Genomic DNA, 19277 nt, shown 5'->3' on the forward strand with positions numbered 1-19277 from the left:
TCACTGTAATCTTTCTCTTTTTTTCCTCTTTCTCTCTCTCCACCCCCACATGTTTTTGGTGGGGATTTTTTGCCACATTTAGGGAAATTCCAGCTGATCATCATGGAAATGAATCTGTTACATGCCACTTATGACACACCTAAAACTCTAAAGGAGAAACAAGCATTTGGATACCCTTAAATATTTATCTAGATCTATTAAATAAAATGCTGAATGGCTGAAAACATTTGAATTTTTCTGATGATTTCTGTTCTAAAGATTTTTTTATTGTAGAAGTATCTTTCCTAATCATACCATCAAGAAAAAAATATTTTTTACATTTCAGATATGATGTGACATTTGTCCAAAAGACAATTAATAGGGGTTTTTTTGGGGGAAGTTGTTTTTTAGTTAATAGAAAATAGGTAATACCATGTGTTTTGGTGCCTATTAGGATCATAAGAATTAAAATAAATGGATTTTTAAACTTTTTGTTTGTAAGAAATCCTAAAATAATTTAATGTAAATCCTTTCAAATCTCCAAGTAACATCTCAGTATATTATCCCAGGAGAGGGAGTTCTTTAAACTCTTTCCAGTTCTTAATAGAATCCATATTAAATCATTTTAGCCAGATAAAAATTCCATTTGGGAGTTTGGAAAAAAGTTATATATTAGGAAATAAAGCAAGCCTGCTGATGTTAATGAAAGAATGGCATATCATAAAGCTTAGCAACACGATGCTGGATGATAATTCAGTTGCTGGAATAATGGAATCTATATCAATTGAGCATGACAGAATCTCCTATTCAGTAATTGTTCAAGTGCTAAGAAGAACAAATAGTCTAGCTAAAAGCACAAGAGCAGAATCTCAGTATTATTATACAGACCTTCCTATTAAATCAAATTATAAAGGGTCAGTAACTACTTTAAAGAACATTTAAAGAAGACAAACAGAATACTTAATAATAATCATCATTATTGTTCAAAGTGGGGACAGGGCTCTTTTTACTTAAAGAATAGCTTTATTTGCTGAAAATGATTAGTCACTACAGCTCATATTTTTATCTTTCCTATTGAAAATAAGGATGTTACATTAGTTGAATGAAAAATTTAGCAAAACAAGGTTTTTTAAAATAAAATAAGGATGACATATTTGGTTGTGAGCTTGTTTTGCATGTGATGCACAGTCATTTTTATTTTCACTATGATTTCACTGAAAAAATAATTTTCATATTGGATTGTTTCTTTTTTATTTTCTTGGAAGATTTTTATATTAGAATTTAATTCCACAGTTTTGTAGCTTTTAAATGTATATTACTCTTAGCTTTCAAGAATGGTACCTAACAAAAGCATACATAGTCACTCCCCATTCAGGAGTAGCTCATGACTGACCTTGGATTTGTTTTTTCTATAGAATATTTGAAAGGGCACTTATTACAAATAAAAAACCCACCCCAAAACTAAAAATAAAAGGAAAATACATACTTCCTATTATGTGGCCTGTAAGTTTGAACTCCTACATTTTTCATTGAGGAATGATTCAATGGGACATATACTAGTTTACTTTCTTTTCTCTGCTCTATTTCAGCAGGAGTCTTGATAAGAATCTTGCAAGCCTTAAAACCATCACCTCTGCCATATCATTCTGACATTGAGTATGTCCTAATAAAGAAATTATTTTAACACGGAGAATGCAATGATGGTACAATTGATGCCTCAGTCAGAACCACTGTTCAGGTTAGAATTCACAGCATCTTAGGCATCACTAATTCAAAGTTGTTCCTTAAATTCTCTGAGTTTTGGGAAATTATTAACTTTGTCTTAATTATATATTAGTAACTTCATGCTACGGGTTTTCTTGTGCATATTCAAGCTCGACAACACAACTCTGGTTGCAATGAGGTTGCTTGTCAAAATTGGTAAATCCACTGAACATGGGTCCTTTACTTCTTTTGGGGGATATTCTTCTTGGGAAAGATAATTTTCTCTTCATATGTGTATGACTTTGGGATTAATCCATTGCTGCCTGCCTGCTACTGGACTTGGAAGGCCAACATTGCTCACAGCTCAAGGAGAACAGGAGGAAACCTGAATCTTGCTAAGTACAAGATAAATGAGTTGACCTTCAGAAAATTTGGCAGTGATTGTTACTGAGATCAAGTAAAATGGGCTTAAGAAGAACTGTCAAACATAGAGTGGGTGAGAAATGATAGCATGAAGGGTGACATTGTTTCACTAGTCAACCTCTTGCTTGGAGTTAATTTTTGATTACCACTTCAACATGGCCTTTTCTTATAATATGCAGAACTATTATAACTCTAAATTGTACAGAACAATCAATGAAATATATATTTCATTGGAGATTTGAAACTACAGGTGATATGTTATTAAGAAAATGCATATGAAGACCCCTACAAACTCCTAGACCACCTATTGTGTACGTTATTTTCCTTTGCTGCACTTCTATCAGTTAGAAACCTCACAGTTTGGAAACAACAAAAAAAATATTTGATGGGAGAGTAAAAGAGGAAGAGGACAGGGTTTTTTATTTGTTTGGTTTGGTTTGCAGGGCTTTACTATCTCGAGAGAATAACTAGGATCACAGTTGTGATTACAGATTTTGGGAATGTTTTTATACACTTAAAATCATGTGTTTATGATAAAAAAAATTTTAGAATTCAAAATTAAAGCAAAATTTCATTTAACTGTGAAAATTTGAGGAATGAAACAATATATACTTTATGAAACAAAAGCAGAGATTGGGGTTTTCTTTTAACTCCTAACCACTGGCTGTCATTTCTGTGATATTTCAATTCTTGCTCTTATTCTGATTAACAAAAACTAAGAAGAAATATAAAAAAATATTATTATAATTTTCCTCAAATTGTACAAAAATACCTGTTATTTCTGAAATAAAAAAGCAAGCATTTCATATCTAGAACTATCTTTATATGGAATATGTAAGTGAACCTACATGAAATATTTCAACTATATCTTATAAATAAAAAATCTATCACTAATAGGCAGAAACATATGTTGAATGAAACCTTCAAAATATTAAATGTTGAAATTTGATATTTGACATTAGCATACGATCACAAGATCATTCACATGTGAATGGACTTTGAGATCTCCTCAGTCCAAACTTGTGTACAAAAAGGATCAGCTGTGAGATCAAACCAGGCTGCTCAGGGATTTTTTGAAATATATCATGAGAAACTCTGGGAATGAAGACTGCTCAGCCTCTCTAGGCAGATCTGTCCCACTGCCTGACTTTCTCACCGTGGTAAAACTCACTTCAGATCATGGCCATTGTCTTTTCTTGTCCCACTTGCTCCAGTTCATGCTCCTCTGTGAGAAGCACAGCTCTGTTCTCCTTTTTCAGAGCCTCTTAGGTGTTCCTGAAGCCGTTTCTAGTCCTGTTTGGACAAGTTTCTCTTTCCCAGTTTTCCTCATGGATCTCAGAACAATTTTCTCTGACTATCTTAAGATAAAATTTCCTAAGGGAAAAGACCTCTTAATGAAAAGCTCAGTTCAAAACTTTAACATTACCTTGGCCAGTATATAAACAATCTCCTGTGAAGCAGCCTATTTAGGCTTATCAAAGTTTTAAATAAGATACAGATATTTAGCAAAATCTATTGTGAACTTCTCTTAGTGTAAGATGATTTATGACCAGGGAGAAGGGAGAACTGTTTTTAGTCTTGCAGGTTGCTCCTCCAACACCTGGATATACTGTGACTTTGCACCTTATTCCACAGGCAACTGCCCATGGAAGTGATGTTTAGACATTTATTAAACTTGAACCAGATTGTTTATTATTCTACATGGTTTAAATTTTTGCAACAAACATAAAAATACATGCAGGTCTGCTTAGTACACTATACTGAGCAACAGTGAAGATAATTAACAGAAGCTGTGAGAGAATGGCTCACTCAAATTTTCAGTCGTCTCCTCACCACTATACACAATTTTTGAGGAATGTAGATGACAGTCTGATTTCACACATTTGGCAGTTGGAGGGCTCATATCTTTATTCTTGGCTTCTATGCCATATAGAAAAATAAATCAGTGAAGACCTGTTCCTGTATTATGGAATTTGCTGAATGTCATATTGAAAAATACTTTCTTTTGCTTTTGCTTTGAGATTGATTGTTCGTTTATGCACACTAGTTTTTAACTGGCAGTAAATTCACTGGCAGGATATGTCCAAGTGTGTTTAGTCTGAGGCACTGGAAGAAGTTCAACACCACAATATCATATAAAAACCTTTCCTTTTCTTCTATTAATCAAAAGACAAAATAATTTCTCAGCAATAAGTGACAACAGGAAACGCACACGTTGGACAATAACTCTCTCACTATCTTTCTTAATTTCTTTGTTAATATACCTTTTTAATCCACCAGACACATTTTCTGTAACTGATCACTACATATATCTATGCACAGATCATTCCAAGGAAAGTATAACATTTTTTTCAGTTGTATCACACGAATTCAATTCCATTTCATGTTTTACACAAGGAATTGTAAAATATCTCAAAATTCAATACATGAACACTTTAATGCTCAGCCTTAATTTCCGTATCTCTTCAAAATAAATGATAAATGTTTCTCTCTTCACAAGAGCGCCAGACAATTCAAAATAGAAAAATCTATATAGTGACCTAATTTAAAGTTTAAACTTTCAAGGGTCATAAAGTGTAGTGTGGTCAAGGCTGTAGAAGTCTAGAGAAGAAAGGATTTATTATGTTTGTATAACTGTGAAGTACTTGCATACTTATAAGTGGGGAAAACAGAATTATTATAATTAATTTATTTATCTGGTGATTTATAATTTAGCTTTTGTTCTCATTTTGAATTATGTATGAGCCATGACAATTTAGAAAAAAAAATGTTTATTTGTAACTTTGCTAATTTTAACCAAGAGTTCCTTCAGTTGCTGGTAGCTGCATTTGTTTATGAAGTAGGAAAATAACTCTGTAGAAAAACGTTCCAAATGTATTTCATTATTACTTTTTCTTAGTATAAAAAGGTTTATTTTGAGAGTGATTTTACATTGTCAGATCTGTTCAATGAGAATGGAATTATTACCTGACAGTGACAATCTTGTCATCAAACCACACAGGGCTTTTCAAATCCCTAGCAAGGAGCAGCTTCCTTCGTTATTAGATATTTTAAATCACAAAAGTGACTTTTTACAATTAATGAAGAACATATTGCCTTTAGTGCATAAAATGAAACATTCCTGAACACCCTTTGGCTTGTTATATTTCATATTTTCACAGTGATATTCTGCACTGATGGCTTCTGAAGCCTTTTTTTCTTGGTCTGCAGATTTAATAACATTTAACAATAAGAATCAAAAAGTGTATTGAAAGTATGAAAATTAGATATAATTTAGGTATGGTTTATGAGCTATTTATAATTAGAACATTTATTTACTCCATCTGAATAAAATATACAAAAGTATCAGTGCTTAAAAAATGTGAATTTATGGTTTTATGGAGGCTTTTTGTTTAATTTAATTTTATATCTAAGCTTACACACCTATTCAGCAACATGCTAAAGTTTGGGTTTAAAACTAAATGTTTGATAAATCTCATTCAAGTCAATCCCAAATTTGCTGTGCTTTCTCACTAATTATACCTTAGACCTCAAAGCAGTTATGTCAGCTTGACAAGTGCTGTGTGACATTATAAGCTGCTAAAATTACTGTAAAACATTTCATTTAAAAATAAGCATTATCATGATGGATAAAATTACATCCCAGAGCTTCCACATTTGAATGCTCAGGTAGGTCATGTGAATAGTGAATTAACAATGTTTGGCACTGTTACAAATTGCTAAAGTTGGCTCAATAAAGCAAGCCTAGTCTCAGAAGACTTGGACAGTACTAAAAGAACAGGCAAAAATTCTGGATGAAATTTAAGGTTGATAAATCTACATATGGAAACACACTTATAATGATGATTTCTAAATTAGTTGTTCCTGCTCAGAAAATAAATCTTAACAATACTGTGAATACAAGAGAGAATATAGCATATTAGAATTTACCAAGGGAGCAGTAGAAAACAAAGCAGGAAGTTGATAATGCCAATAAATGACAGCATTTGCCTTGGGGAAGGTGAGGAAACCAAGGGTGTGAGCTACTGAAACAGGTGAAGACCATTGCACCCAGAGCTTGAGTGTTCTTCCTGTCCCTCCTTCTATAAATAGAAGAGCAGATGGACTCCTAGTGGCAGGGTCGTGGTCTAGAAGTTTTGTACTGAAGTACTTCAGCTGTTCTGACGTTCTTGTGCCTACTGGTGACTCAAAATGAGAGTTTGAATATGAAGGAAAATGTCAACCAAAATTGCACATCATTTTAGATTAGATTAACCTCTAAGGACAGTTTTGGTAGTATATATGTTTTTGTTATAAAAATGCAGAGGAAGTACCTTCTTTTCTATCAGAGATATTTTCAGATTCCAGTTTGAACAAAGAGCTTTTTTGACTGATGTTTTGGGAAAGAAAGTCCTTTTGCATGAATTTATTGCTTTGAAAAACAGCTTGAAAGGATACATGAGCAGTCTACCAGGGGTGGGATCAGTCAGACTGGTTTGAATGTATTTCTAGTGATTTTGGGGACTTTGTATTGTATCAGAAGCAGATAAAGGTGATGGACCCAGATAAAAGAATCTATCCTTTTCCTGTTCTCATAGGTCAGTCAAAGGGAGGTCTTAGCAGGATTGCAGCTGGCAAAAAAGCAACAACATTCATTTTATGCTCTAACGTTGCTTTGATTGTCAGGCTGGTCAAAGGCTCTTTTTGTGACACTCAAGGCCCACAACAGAGCATGTGGAAAAGTGGCATTCCCCAGGTCTCATTTGGGATAGATGTCTACCATAGCAAAAGCAGAGAAACGTATTCAGCTCTCTTTCAGAGCATTTTCCCACCAGTGCCTGAGTCAATCCTTAAAGTTTGCTGTTATTTGGTGTTGTAACATTATGGAGGGGACCATCAAAATGATCTTATAATGTGGTGGTTTTTTTTCTTTCCTTATGTAACAGTTTTTCCTCTCCATTTTTAGTTTGTTTCCAAATTAATTTTTCAATGTATTAATTGTATTTTATTAGTCTTTCATCTAACAAAAAGGGAGAAATAGACATAGCTTCCAGAAGTTACAAAAAGCTTAATTAGACATGGTGCTGGTAAGTGGATAACAGCACTATGTGGATTTATGTTTTACTTGGTATTTTGCTCTAGAGACAGGATGTTCTGAAAGCATGAAAGTTTCACAAGAAAGCACTGTGCAAGAATTGCACTGGAAGAAGGCTAAAGTGCATTGGCATTTTCTTTTATATTTTTAATTAGGAGTCCTACTTGGGTTTTTTTGTTTTTGTTTTTTTTTTTTTTGTTTAGTTTAGTTTAGTTTTGTTTTTAAATCCAGAGAGTCCATGAGATTATTAGTTGGTAAAGTCATTGCAGAATATTGCAAATATCACTTTCTGGGTTTTGCTGAATGTGAATGATTTTGTCTGTTTGGCTTTGGTGTATTAAGGACAAGTGATAAAGTTGAAAATAGAAGTAGAACTGCAGCGTACATTTCAAATTAAGAACAGATTGAGGACTATGACTGCTTTTTCAGAATCACAGAGCTTTTTCCTGTAGTTTTTTTTTCCAGTTGATTAATTTTTTTGAAATATGTTGTTAAATTCTTAGCATCTGTTTCTTTTGCAGCAACTCATTACCTTTCCAATGTTCTAAATATGACATTTATTTTTGCATTTTCTAATTTTGAGGTTTTAAATGGAGGCTTTGGTATCACCCGAGGAGAACCACTGAAACCAATTTTGTGTCTTATTATATTCTACCTAATTGAACCACAATGATTTGTGCATTCACTGCAATTAAAAAAAAAAACAACCATAATTACAAGGGAATAAATCTTAAGTTTTTCCAGGTCTCTGCTTCTCAGCTGGACTGGAACTGCTTCCATCAAAAATCCCATAAATTGAAGAAGATTTAATATTAGTTTCTTGGATCAAGCACATATCTAAAAGTTAATTTATCTGGTTTAAAAAAATGTCCTGGTGTGTCTCCTTTTCCTTTTTGCTTCTATTTTTTTAAATTGTTATTCCTTCCTGATGATCAGGGTATAATTTTATTTACTGTTTAAAGAAATATGTTGTGTAAGCAACAGTTGTTTAGATTTCAGATGCTTTCTGCAACATTCTCTAACTGATCTATTAATTGTGAGATTTTTGCTGTATTGAAGTTCTTTGCAACTTAATAAAAATTCAATTTCTATTCAGAATAAAAAATTTTACCTCCACTGTACAACTAATAATTTTATAGACAACTGATAGCTGCCTGCAAGAAATAATCCAAGCTCACCCTTCATACCGGTTTACAAGTTTACTCAATTCTGCAAGACTTAAGGTCAAGATCCTTTCTACACCAGACTTACCAGAGTACATCTCCCATTGTGTACAGTAATAATTCAGGGCAGGCTGTTTCAAAGCAGAGGAAATCTGGTTCATAAATTGAACAAGGAAGTCAGTTAATAGAAAAAAATACCAGAACTAGAAGACAATGGAAAATGTCAGGGATTGACTGCCTGCTTCTATAAAGCATCTTTGAGTTTTCAGAGAACATTTAATCCCTGGTTTTAACTAAATACACAAATATGCCAAAACTGCCAGCTCACAACTTTAAATATAGGGTACCATAATTAAAATATTTTTGACAAATTAAAATGTGCACATAATGTCCATTTGGCTATAAAAATAAACTTTTTTTTGATGTTTTCTAGTCTATTTCTTAAATTTCTATCATTACTTGTTCAATTTCACAAATTAGGTAACTTAATAACATGGTAGACCATATTTTCTAGTGCTATGCATTGTTATCACTGTTATCATATATATTGTTAACTTTCTTGAGTTACAGAATCATCTGAATATTTCACAAGGAAAAAACCTTATAGGTTCTCAATTTCCTGTCTAAAGCAGAGTGAAAAAAATCAGGAAACTTAACATGTGGAAGTATACGCTAGCTGTTGGAAAAAGCTCCCAGACTATCTAAACAGAAGTCCCAGTGGGATTTCAATAACAGTCTTCTCTATAGTTAAACAATTTAATGGATTTGGCAGCTTAACAAAATAGGTTGCTTTCTGATAGTCATTTTGATGATTTTGAGGTCATTTTTTGGTTTTTTAAGTCCACAATGCAGCTCACGCTCTCCTCACATAGAGGGCAGTTTATACCTCTTTATAGCAGATCCATATGCTGCTTGAATCAACCTTTCCCCAGACAGACAAAACTGACTAATGTCCAAAACATTATAATTACATTTGTAGCTGTAGCTGAGAAGGGCCAGCACATATTAATTTGTCATTTTGTGCATATTTATCAATGAGATTTTGCACAGTTGCCATACTTAGGCTGTTAAAAACCAAAGCAGCTAGTGCCGCTGAAATTAAATGGTCTTCAGTAGTTTTATTATAAGTGTACACATATTTTTATTAATAGTCTATTATATATGTTATGGTGTGAGTGTTTCTAAAAGAGAGCAGGTTTTGAAAAGCTTATAAAAAATTCATCACTGTGTGATCAAGGAATTATTTTCCTTTTCTTTGTTGCATTACAGTTCTAGCATATCCTTAATAAAACTGTATCATTGGTGGAACTGGTACAACAGCAGCTGGTAGTTACCATGACAATCATAATTTAAAAATATTTTTTTGGCAATAATCTTTCTGATACTTTATTTACTGAAGTAAATGTATTCAATATCAGGCAGGCTTATAGTTTAATAAACATTTTCATATTTCTTTGCAATGGATTACATCTAGAAAAATAGAGGAAACATGCATGTTAGACTATCTTCATCTTTGTGACAATTCTTACTTGATGAGAATTAGTTGGTACCCATTTATAGAATGAATGTGCCTATGGGGAAAAAATGAAATATAAATATTAAAGGTCCTACTATGCTTTACCTAGATACAATATGTCCTCACTGCATTTTATCACATTTACTTTTACATACCAAAAGGGTACCTTGTCTTGAAAGTGTTGTTAGGGAATGCATAAAGATTTTTAAAAGGCAAAAAAATGTTATCTATATGATCCAGATTGTTGCATATGAATTTCTTTTTCACAGTACAATGTGCTTCTCCATTTTATCTCACCCAAAATAGTTCCTGACTAAAATACAAATTCAGTAAATATTAGAAAATGTTTATTTACAAACCAGGTGAACTATTTTTTGTCTTTTTTTTTTGTTGCTCTTTATGAGTGTCACAATGTTGACAAGAAGATACTTTAGAGAAGGAAAAAATGAAAGCATCCATGTTCTCATTTCCTCAAAAGTTCTCAGTGAAGATTCTAGTGGAACAAATTGTGGGTTTGTCTATTTAAATTAGCTGTGTGTATTGAATAAAAAATCCCCTTGTTCAATCAGTAGTGGTCAGTAAATCACAGGACATGCTTTTCATGGTTCTACTTTTTAAGTATGCTGCCAGGTGGGTGCAATTTTATTATGTAAATATTTTTCTCCATAAAAAAAATAAAAAAACCCACTGATTTTAGATAATGTTTTTATTAAAAGAAATCTTGGCATACATGGATACATTAAACTTCTTTGAAAATATTATTTGAAATTATCAGGTGAATATTTTATGTTGTCAGATTACAATACCTGGAAACCTCTCCAATTGTGCTGTAGCTTTGAGAGTGAGTGGCAGATACTGTGTGATGAGTGACCTAATCAAGAGACTTCGGTGCTTCCAAATTGTTTGGAAGACTAAGATAAAGTATGACAACATTTGCAGGTTGAGTGTAGTTTTCATAATTTTTTTTTCACAAGTTTTGCCAAAAAAAGAGGTATAACTCTCCACTGCTAAAATAATTCATAACTTTTGATCAAATGACACATTGAATTACTTTTCATTTATTCACTACTAGGAAGGGTATGTTTTTCTTGTATAGGTTCTCAACATTGTGCCAGATAAATGACCTTTAGGCAGTATATAGGTTCATTATAACTGTTCAAGTCTCTCAGCACGGCATACCATACCATACCCCTCAATATTCACACTGAAAGTTAAAAATCTTGAACAGTAATTGCACTGAGGGATAGGCCCAAGTACAGGTATTGCTCATGACACTTCTTTCTAAATGAAGAAGGTTCATCTTTAGATTTTTCTGGAGGATCAGGATTCTATTTAAGTTCTCACATAGCCTCCAATTATGAGGAGGAGATTTTGAAAATTATTGTGAACACATTTAGTTGCCTTTTTGCACATGCTGAATTCATACTTGCTAAGACTCATTTAAGATTTTCCTGCAGTCTGTGTCTGGTACTACCAACAACAAAGGAAAGGAGTAAGTATGCAAGCACTAAAATAAAGTAGGATTGAAGTGATCTCTGAGATCTTATCCACACTCCTGCTGAAAGCAGTTAGACCAAGTAGCTCAGGACCTTGCCCAGTCACATCCTACCTCCAAGGGTGAAAACTCCGTAGCCTCTCTGGGCAACCTATGCCAGTATTTCACCAATCTCTATGACTAAAAAATAGATTATAGATGGTAGATAGATTAGATAGATAGATAGATACATACATACATAATACATTTAGGGCCTCTATGTATGTATGATAGATAATACATCTAGGCCTCTGTTTCCATGTATGAAAGCAATATTTGGTCAAATATCATCTTAGAATTACTACAGTCTTACTATTCAAACGCTGTCTGAGAAGCTGACAGACTAGACTACTCCTTTGCATGCCGCATGTGTTTTAGATGTGGCTCTAAATAACACATTGTGACTGCCATCTGGCATCTGACATTAAATGTACCCTGTAGCTTGAAACTTCTTATTTTATACTGATGTGCACTTTTTCTTTCACTATAGCCCAAGTATTCCTGAAGGAAATAGGTAGTACTCCACCCAGTGCAGAGTTGTAAAGACCTCATTCATGTTTGATCTGGGACACATGTATCAAAGATCTCAAGCAGCAACCAAAACCACCAAATGAACTGCTGATAAATAAAAAGAAAGAAAAAGAAGGAAAAAAATTATTCTAAACATGAAATAATACCTTATGTGATACAAAAAGTCTATTTCATACTTGATTAAACATAAATAAGTTATGGGTTTCAAAATTAAAACATTGGCTATCATGTACATGACAAGAAAATACAAGTGGAGCACGCTCTCAACCAGCAATACATATAGTTGGTGTTAATGCATGTGCAAATTTTATACAGCCAAGGTAGCTGCCAGAAAAGTAGGTGAAAAAACAGGGTGAATGTTGCTCAGGAGGAGAGAAGACAGTATTGTAACCTTTCACATTAAGGACAAAATTTTTTATTGAATTTTCATATGTGTATAGTGCAAACAGTAAAGGCAGCAATTAGGTGCCAAAAATACATTTTTCCATTTTTCCTTTCATGGAATACAAATATTTACAAAATAATCCTATTTTATCTACATACTGTGGAAATTTTATTATATTCACACTGGAGAAATGAAGAGAGGAACCCCATGAATTTCAGCAAGACCAAGTGCAAGATCTGCACTAAGGGGGAACGATCCCATGGAAACCCATGCTGGGGGTCACCAGCATGGATAACAGGAGCTCCCAGTGGCTAAGGAGGCCATGAGCAAAGAGTGTCCCCTTGCCACAAAGAGGTGTGGGGCTGCATTAGGAAACTTCTTGGGTCCAGAGAGGTGATCCTTCTCCTCTGCTCAGCACTGGTGGGACATCTGGAGTGTTGAGTCCAGATCAGGGCTCTCCAGTGCAAGAGAATATGGACTTACTGCTCAGAGAAGAACCATAAGGTTAGTGAAGGGTCACAAAGATGATGAGTGAACTGGAGCCTCTAGAGGAGGTGGTTGAAAGAGCTGACACTGTTCATTGTGGAAAAGGGCATGCTCAAGGGTCCCTATCAATATATATAAACAAGCAATATGGAAGTAAAGAAGACAGAAAGACTATTGTCCAAAGTGTCCAATAAAAGAAAAGGAAAAAGAGGGCAAACACTGAAGAACAGAAGTACTTTCCTCTTGACCAGTAGCAATGCTGTGTCCTGTCTGGAAGAATTTCAAGAACTAGGAGTGGACAAATTCCTGCAGATGCTTTTGGAGGCTTTAATCTGCTGAAATTAAAGCTCGAATCGAAGTATTCAATTTGCTTCCTTCTGTGGAAAAAACATCAAGTAAACTATTTGTATATTAACTGCTTGGAAAGTGACAGTAAAAAATATTTTCAACTCTCCACCATAGAGCACTTACATACTTTGGATTTTTTTTCTAGAATTATTTCCAAGAATGTAGATTCAATTAAACCTGGTTTGATTCTTTTCTACTCTTGGTCAACCATTTCAGAGAATACATTTGATGTGTCCAGCTCTGTACACTGTCATGATTTCAAGAAACTTTTCTTGTTGAGAAACTCTTGAAAACTTTCTATTTGAGGTTATAGCAGATTTTAAAAGATATTTAAAAGAAAATTTCTTTTTTGTAGCTAGCTTGTCCCTGCTCAATTTCATTGTCTTTTGCATGTACAAAATTTTCCATCACCTGTAGTGATGAATATTTCACAAAGTTAATCTGCTGGTTACACAGCTTCCTCTATACACCACACTGACATTGCTGAATTGTTTGATTGCACTTTTGAAGTGCAGCAAATGTATTTTCTAGAATCTTCTATGTCTGGAAAAATATAGACAGATGAAAAGAATTGCATGCTTCTTAAAATAGAGGATAGTTGGGGTTTTTTGTATTTTTACAGACAGGGACAACAGTGGTGGCTGACCAGGTGGAAAAAGTTAAATCTACCACACATTTCTGTTAAACTGAGAAGGATTGTAAAGTGCACTGTTTCAAAATGACCAGAGAAGCAATATTTTAATACAGCTAATAGGACTGGCATTTACAATGGTCATAGAAGCACATAGAAGGTGACAGTGAACAGTCAATCTGAAGTCACCTACAGCCCTTATCCCCCACCTATACTCTATATTTCCAGATGATATAGACATTACAGAAAGTATCAGGATCTTTTTATGCATAGTACTGACACAAAATTATGGCTTAGGATCCAAAATAATTCCCTTCAGATGCTGAAGTTTATGTTCCTCCTGAAAATTTGATTTTGTTATGTTGGTATTTTTCACGTAATATGAATGGCATACTAGCTAAAAAACTCATGTGAAGATCATAGGAAAACACGGGCTGGAAAGAATAATTGGGTTTTAGATGACTGTTGCTATCTAATTCATAAACTATTCTCTATACTTTTGTCATCACCTGTTTTTTGTTGTTTTTCTTTTTGATCAGTAATAGGAATAGGGTTAAATAGTATGTATTTCTAGTAGATCTTCAGCAGACTCCTAGTAAACACTTCACCAAGATTTTTGTTGAAGTAAGAGCCTGTTATAGCTAAAATGACAATAGCTTTGCATCACTTTTGTCTTGGGTATAATTTAATGGAGTAAAAAGATATTCTGATAAAAAGTGACTCTTCAGTGTAAATTGCACCACACCAAATGATTCCAAGAACTTTAAAATTGCTTCAGGGCACCCACAGTGATTTCCAAACCTGTTTGCACTACCTGTGAAGTATTTAGAATATATCCTCAGAAAGGCTTTCAGTATTTATTTGAGATAAATTTCTGGTCCAGAAATACAGAAGATAAGCCTGATCATATCTTTCCTTATTTGTCAAAGCCAAAGTTGCTTCTACTCTGCATTTCAATCTCAGGCATGTTAAATAACTTTCTGCTGTGTAGAAATCAAACAAGAAAGATCAGAGATATTTGCCTTGACTTCTGAGGGGTCAGTGTACTATTTCCTTTTGGAAGAGAAATGAAAGGGTGAAGATTAATAATGCTTTCCTGAGTCTGCTTTTATGTACAATATACAAAACCTCCCTGATGATTGTGCTTTTGAGCAGAGGTATGAAATAATCAGAACAGACTTCAGAAATAATTTGTGTTCAAACTCCCATTGAGGTTCTCTTAAGTAAAGAAGCTTCTACAAAACACAATTCTATGGCCTAATGTACTGAGTCTATTTTTAATAACTATGTGCTTTTGTTATCTGTAAATAACCATAATGTACCAGATGGACATCAGTTAAAGCCCATATTGAGGGATATGGAATTGCACTTCTACATGTTTTTTGTGTCTTCTATAACTACAGTAGCTTTCCCAGATTAACAAAATAAGAGAATTGTCTTCTATGGATGTATGGCATTGATATTTATATCCAAATGTGATACTCTGCATAAGTGTATTCTGTATAAGAATATTACCCACAACTTGATGAATAGCAGATTTAACTTCTCAAATAATGAATTTGATTAGTCAAGTAAAAGCCTTACCTAAGAATTTGTGCATGAACTATAATATTAGAATGCTTTCTTTTTATTTACAGGGGATCAAGTTAAAATTTTTTCTCAAGTAGTTTTTAGGCTTACTAAATAATAGTATTTTGATTGTGATTTTATGCTGGTACTTAAATAAAAAGAGTATATTTCTGGCAATTAGAATAGTTAATGTAAAATTAAATTTAAAATACTTAAATATTTTTGTACTAGGAAGCTGGTATTAAATATATGTTGATCTTAACAAGCAGCTAAATCACACAGGATGATTTATTCTTTCAGTCAAAAGAGACTGAATTCCAAATATGAAATGTTTCTCATGAAATCACAAAAGATCCACACCATAAGTTTTATTAAATTTTATTGTAAATGATATGAGGAATAAATGAATTTAAAAGTTTCATTTATTGACAATATATGTCTAAATATGCTTTTTTGTTCAAAATTATTTCTACTATAAAATTATAGTCCTAATCTATGCTATGTTGAATATATTTCGTATTCACTAGCATATATTTAACATTTATTTTATGATAAGCTGGATACTTGGATAGTTGCAGCCACAATCAGAGGAAAAAAAAAAGTATCTTTTACTTGGTAGGGTTTCTTTGCAAACATCAGAAGAGAAATATGCTTCATATATCATTGAATTAACATGATTATACTTAAACTGTGTGTCCTGGCTTTAATTGACATTTTGCTTTACTCTAGAATCCCATTGCTACCATGTAGATCTTAGAATTACATTAAATGCAGGCATATGGATCTACTTAACATGGTTTCACACTAAATTTGTACAGTGCTTGATCTTCCCACTCTATAATGGCACTTTTTTGCTATCAACACATTCATGGCCTACAGCTGACTGCTTTCATAGCTTTTAATTAAAATTTCAGTAGAAACTGTCTATTGGTCGTTGTGTGAAACCTGTCATAAAGCAGAGGTTGTACAAACCCTGCAAAAGATGGATAACGTTTACATCACTTTTCCCACCTTTGTCTTCATGATGAAGGGAAGCTCATTCAAGATAATGACAGCAAACTGGGAGGTCTGGGAGGCAAATTCTATTTTGTCAAGCACCCTCAATTATGAAGGACTTACAAATAAATTTGCAAGCCAGAAGTCTTATCAATATTTTCTTTGGTTTCACAGTCTTGATAGAGAATCTCTCCTACAGTTTGAGGACTCATTTTTATTCATGTGGTTCATTTTCTTTTAGATTGGCAGCTGACCTTCTATATCATATTGCATCTTTGGATATTAAATTTTCTCTAAAAGGTATGTTTTCAGAATGCCTGGAATCTACACACACATTTCCACTCATTAATTTGAAGAATGTTAATTTGTCTCACACTCTGTAATTCATTTCCATGATTTTCTTTACCTTCTATACATGTTTGACCACTGATCAGTCAGTTTCTGAGTCTCTTGTCACGAGCAGTTCTTCTGCTTCATTGACTAAGTAAATGAGACTGAAATTGTCTCCTCTTCCAATTCATAAACACAGTAAAAACACCCACAACAAACTTGAAATAATTAAAGAAAAATCTTAATGCAATGTCTTTTTTAAGTACATTTTTTTATTCCGTTATGGAAAGGAAAAAAAAAAACAAACAAAACCAACCAAACAAAAACAAACACAAGAACACAACAGCAAGAAAACCTAAATCTGACAATTGCTTTGACATTCAGACTTTCAGATTCATACTACTGTCTTTCCTTCCCTCTCCTTAGACTGAAAATACCTTTCTGCTTTCTAGATCCCTTTCACCTTTTCTTCCAGAAATAGTCTTTGCTGCCTTCCCTCTGCTATGTTACTCCCCTTGCATGTCCTTTCACCTCTAACAATATTTTTTTAGTTTTTTTTCTCTTTCTGCTCTGAATTTATTTGTCATTAATGTAGTTGTTGGTTTTGTGTTACTGGCAATAGACTGATTTTGTTTAAAGTTCTTTTACTGCTTATGGAATCTAGCTTTATTCTTTGTAGTAAAAGAAGTGGTTGTCAAGAAAGAAGTCAATATCATCTGATGAATTCCTTATAAAAGTTGGAATATTTTTTAAAAGACTTCAAAAAGAGGGTCGTATAAACTGAAGAGATTTCAGTAAAATGCTCAAAACTTTGACTATCATATTTAAACCAAAAGCTAATCATGTTATATTAAATCAAAGTAAATAATGTACATGTTAATAAGACAATTTAATCTTACTATTAATTTTTAAATATATGAGATTATATGCCATATGAATATAAATATATTATGTAAATGACATTATTTCACCAATTTTAATTGAATAAAACAGAAGTGTGATTTAATTTTATTTTTCCAACAAAAAAGCATGGTTTATTCTTTTGAATTTATCAAACAAGAACCCAGCTCAAGGATATCTAGCACTGAATGCCAAACAGCATGTGGCAGTGAGTACAGAATGACTGGTAAAGCAAGATGTAGAGAGATCATTACACTAAAAAGGTCACATGGTATTTAACTTGATGTTTTTCATCTTGGCATAGAAGATGAACTCTCAGTTACTTCATTCTACGCAACAGAAGAAACTTGAGTGCCGTAACTTTTAAATATAAATCAATATTTAATTTCAATTCTTTTTTTATATACATTTCCTAAGATTTTAGTTGTTTCCAATTTTCAGGTAAGGAAATTATGAAAAATTATAGAAATGCATAAACCTCTCCTGGCACAAAAGCAGATCTCAATGTCCAGCATGAGGAATGAGAATATATTTATAGCAGGAGTTAAACAGAGTAAGTCCATCTGGGAGGACAGCGTGGGTGTGTGTAAAACATCTGAAAGCTTGAAGATTCAGGACAGACCAGGACTGTCACGGAAGGTTATTATCAAGATAAGCCTATTGTGTTTGTGAGTACAAAGAGGCAACTGTACTGGCAACTCAAGTGGGATTTGAGGATTGCACATTTTGAATGGTTGGGGCTTTTTTTATCAGCTGCCTTCTATACACTACATATTTCAAAAGAGTGTGTTTTGTGGAAGGTGCTACAATGACTGCAAAGTGAGTACTTTGTCCATTCTCACAGAATACAGTCTAAAACAAGCATTTGCTGCTTGTTTTAGACATTCCTCAATTTACATTGAGAATGCAGACATTCCTCAAATTCCAAAGTATCACCAGTAATTGTGGTGGAGAAAACCAGAGAATAAAAAGGATGTCAGTAAAGTGTATTTGATAAAAAAGCAGTCAGGGACTGTTTTTCCACAGAAATTAAGCTATATTTTTCTTTCTATATTTTTTTAAATCTTTTTTTTAACTAAATTGCATGGTAGAGAGCAAGATTTTTTTTTTTTTTTAATGACAGTGAAAACAAAACATATCTGTTTAGGTCTTCAAAATGTATGTTCTGTTTATGTTATTAACTCCTTAAGAATGTGTTTCCCAACTGAAACCTTTAACTTCCAGTTTAAACTAAAAATTGAGTACTATGTTGTCACATATATAAACTTAAGTCTGAAATACTACAAGAATATATTTATTCATTTGTTTCAGTTGTAGACTTTGTAGTTAGTGTATGAGGTATTTTAAACTTGGCATTTGCAGACAAAAGCATAACATTAGCTGACAGTGTCCCTTTATAATATGAAATGGGAACTGCAGGAAAAGACCAAAAGAAAATTGGTTTTGTGTAACAGACAGCCCATTACCAGCAACAGCTTTCATTTCATATATTTTGTGTGTGACCTGTTGTGGAAAATCGCTTTGTTCTCTGAAGCATCTGTGCTAGACTGCTGAGGAGAGATGGATTATTGTTTTATGCATTTTTTATTATTATTTTTTCATCCTAGGTGGGTATGGTGCCAAATGGCAAACTTTAGTAGCATATATGGGACAAATCTGGTCACTATGAATTTATTTTCTTCTCCTCCATCCTCTCAAAGAGTATCAT

This window comes from Molothrus aeneus, chromosome 2, assembly GCF_037042795.1.
Source record: "Molothrus aeneus isolate 106 chromosome 2, BPBGC_Maene_1.0, whole genome shotgun sequence".
Lineage (NCBI taxonomy): Eukaryota > Metazoa > Chordata > Aves > Passeriformes > Icteridae > Molothrus > Molothrus aeneus.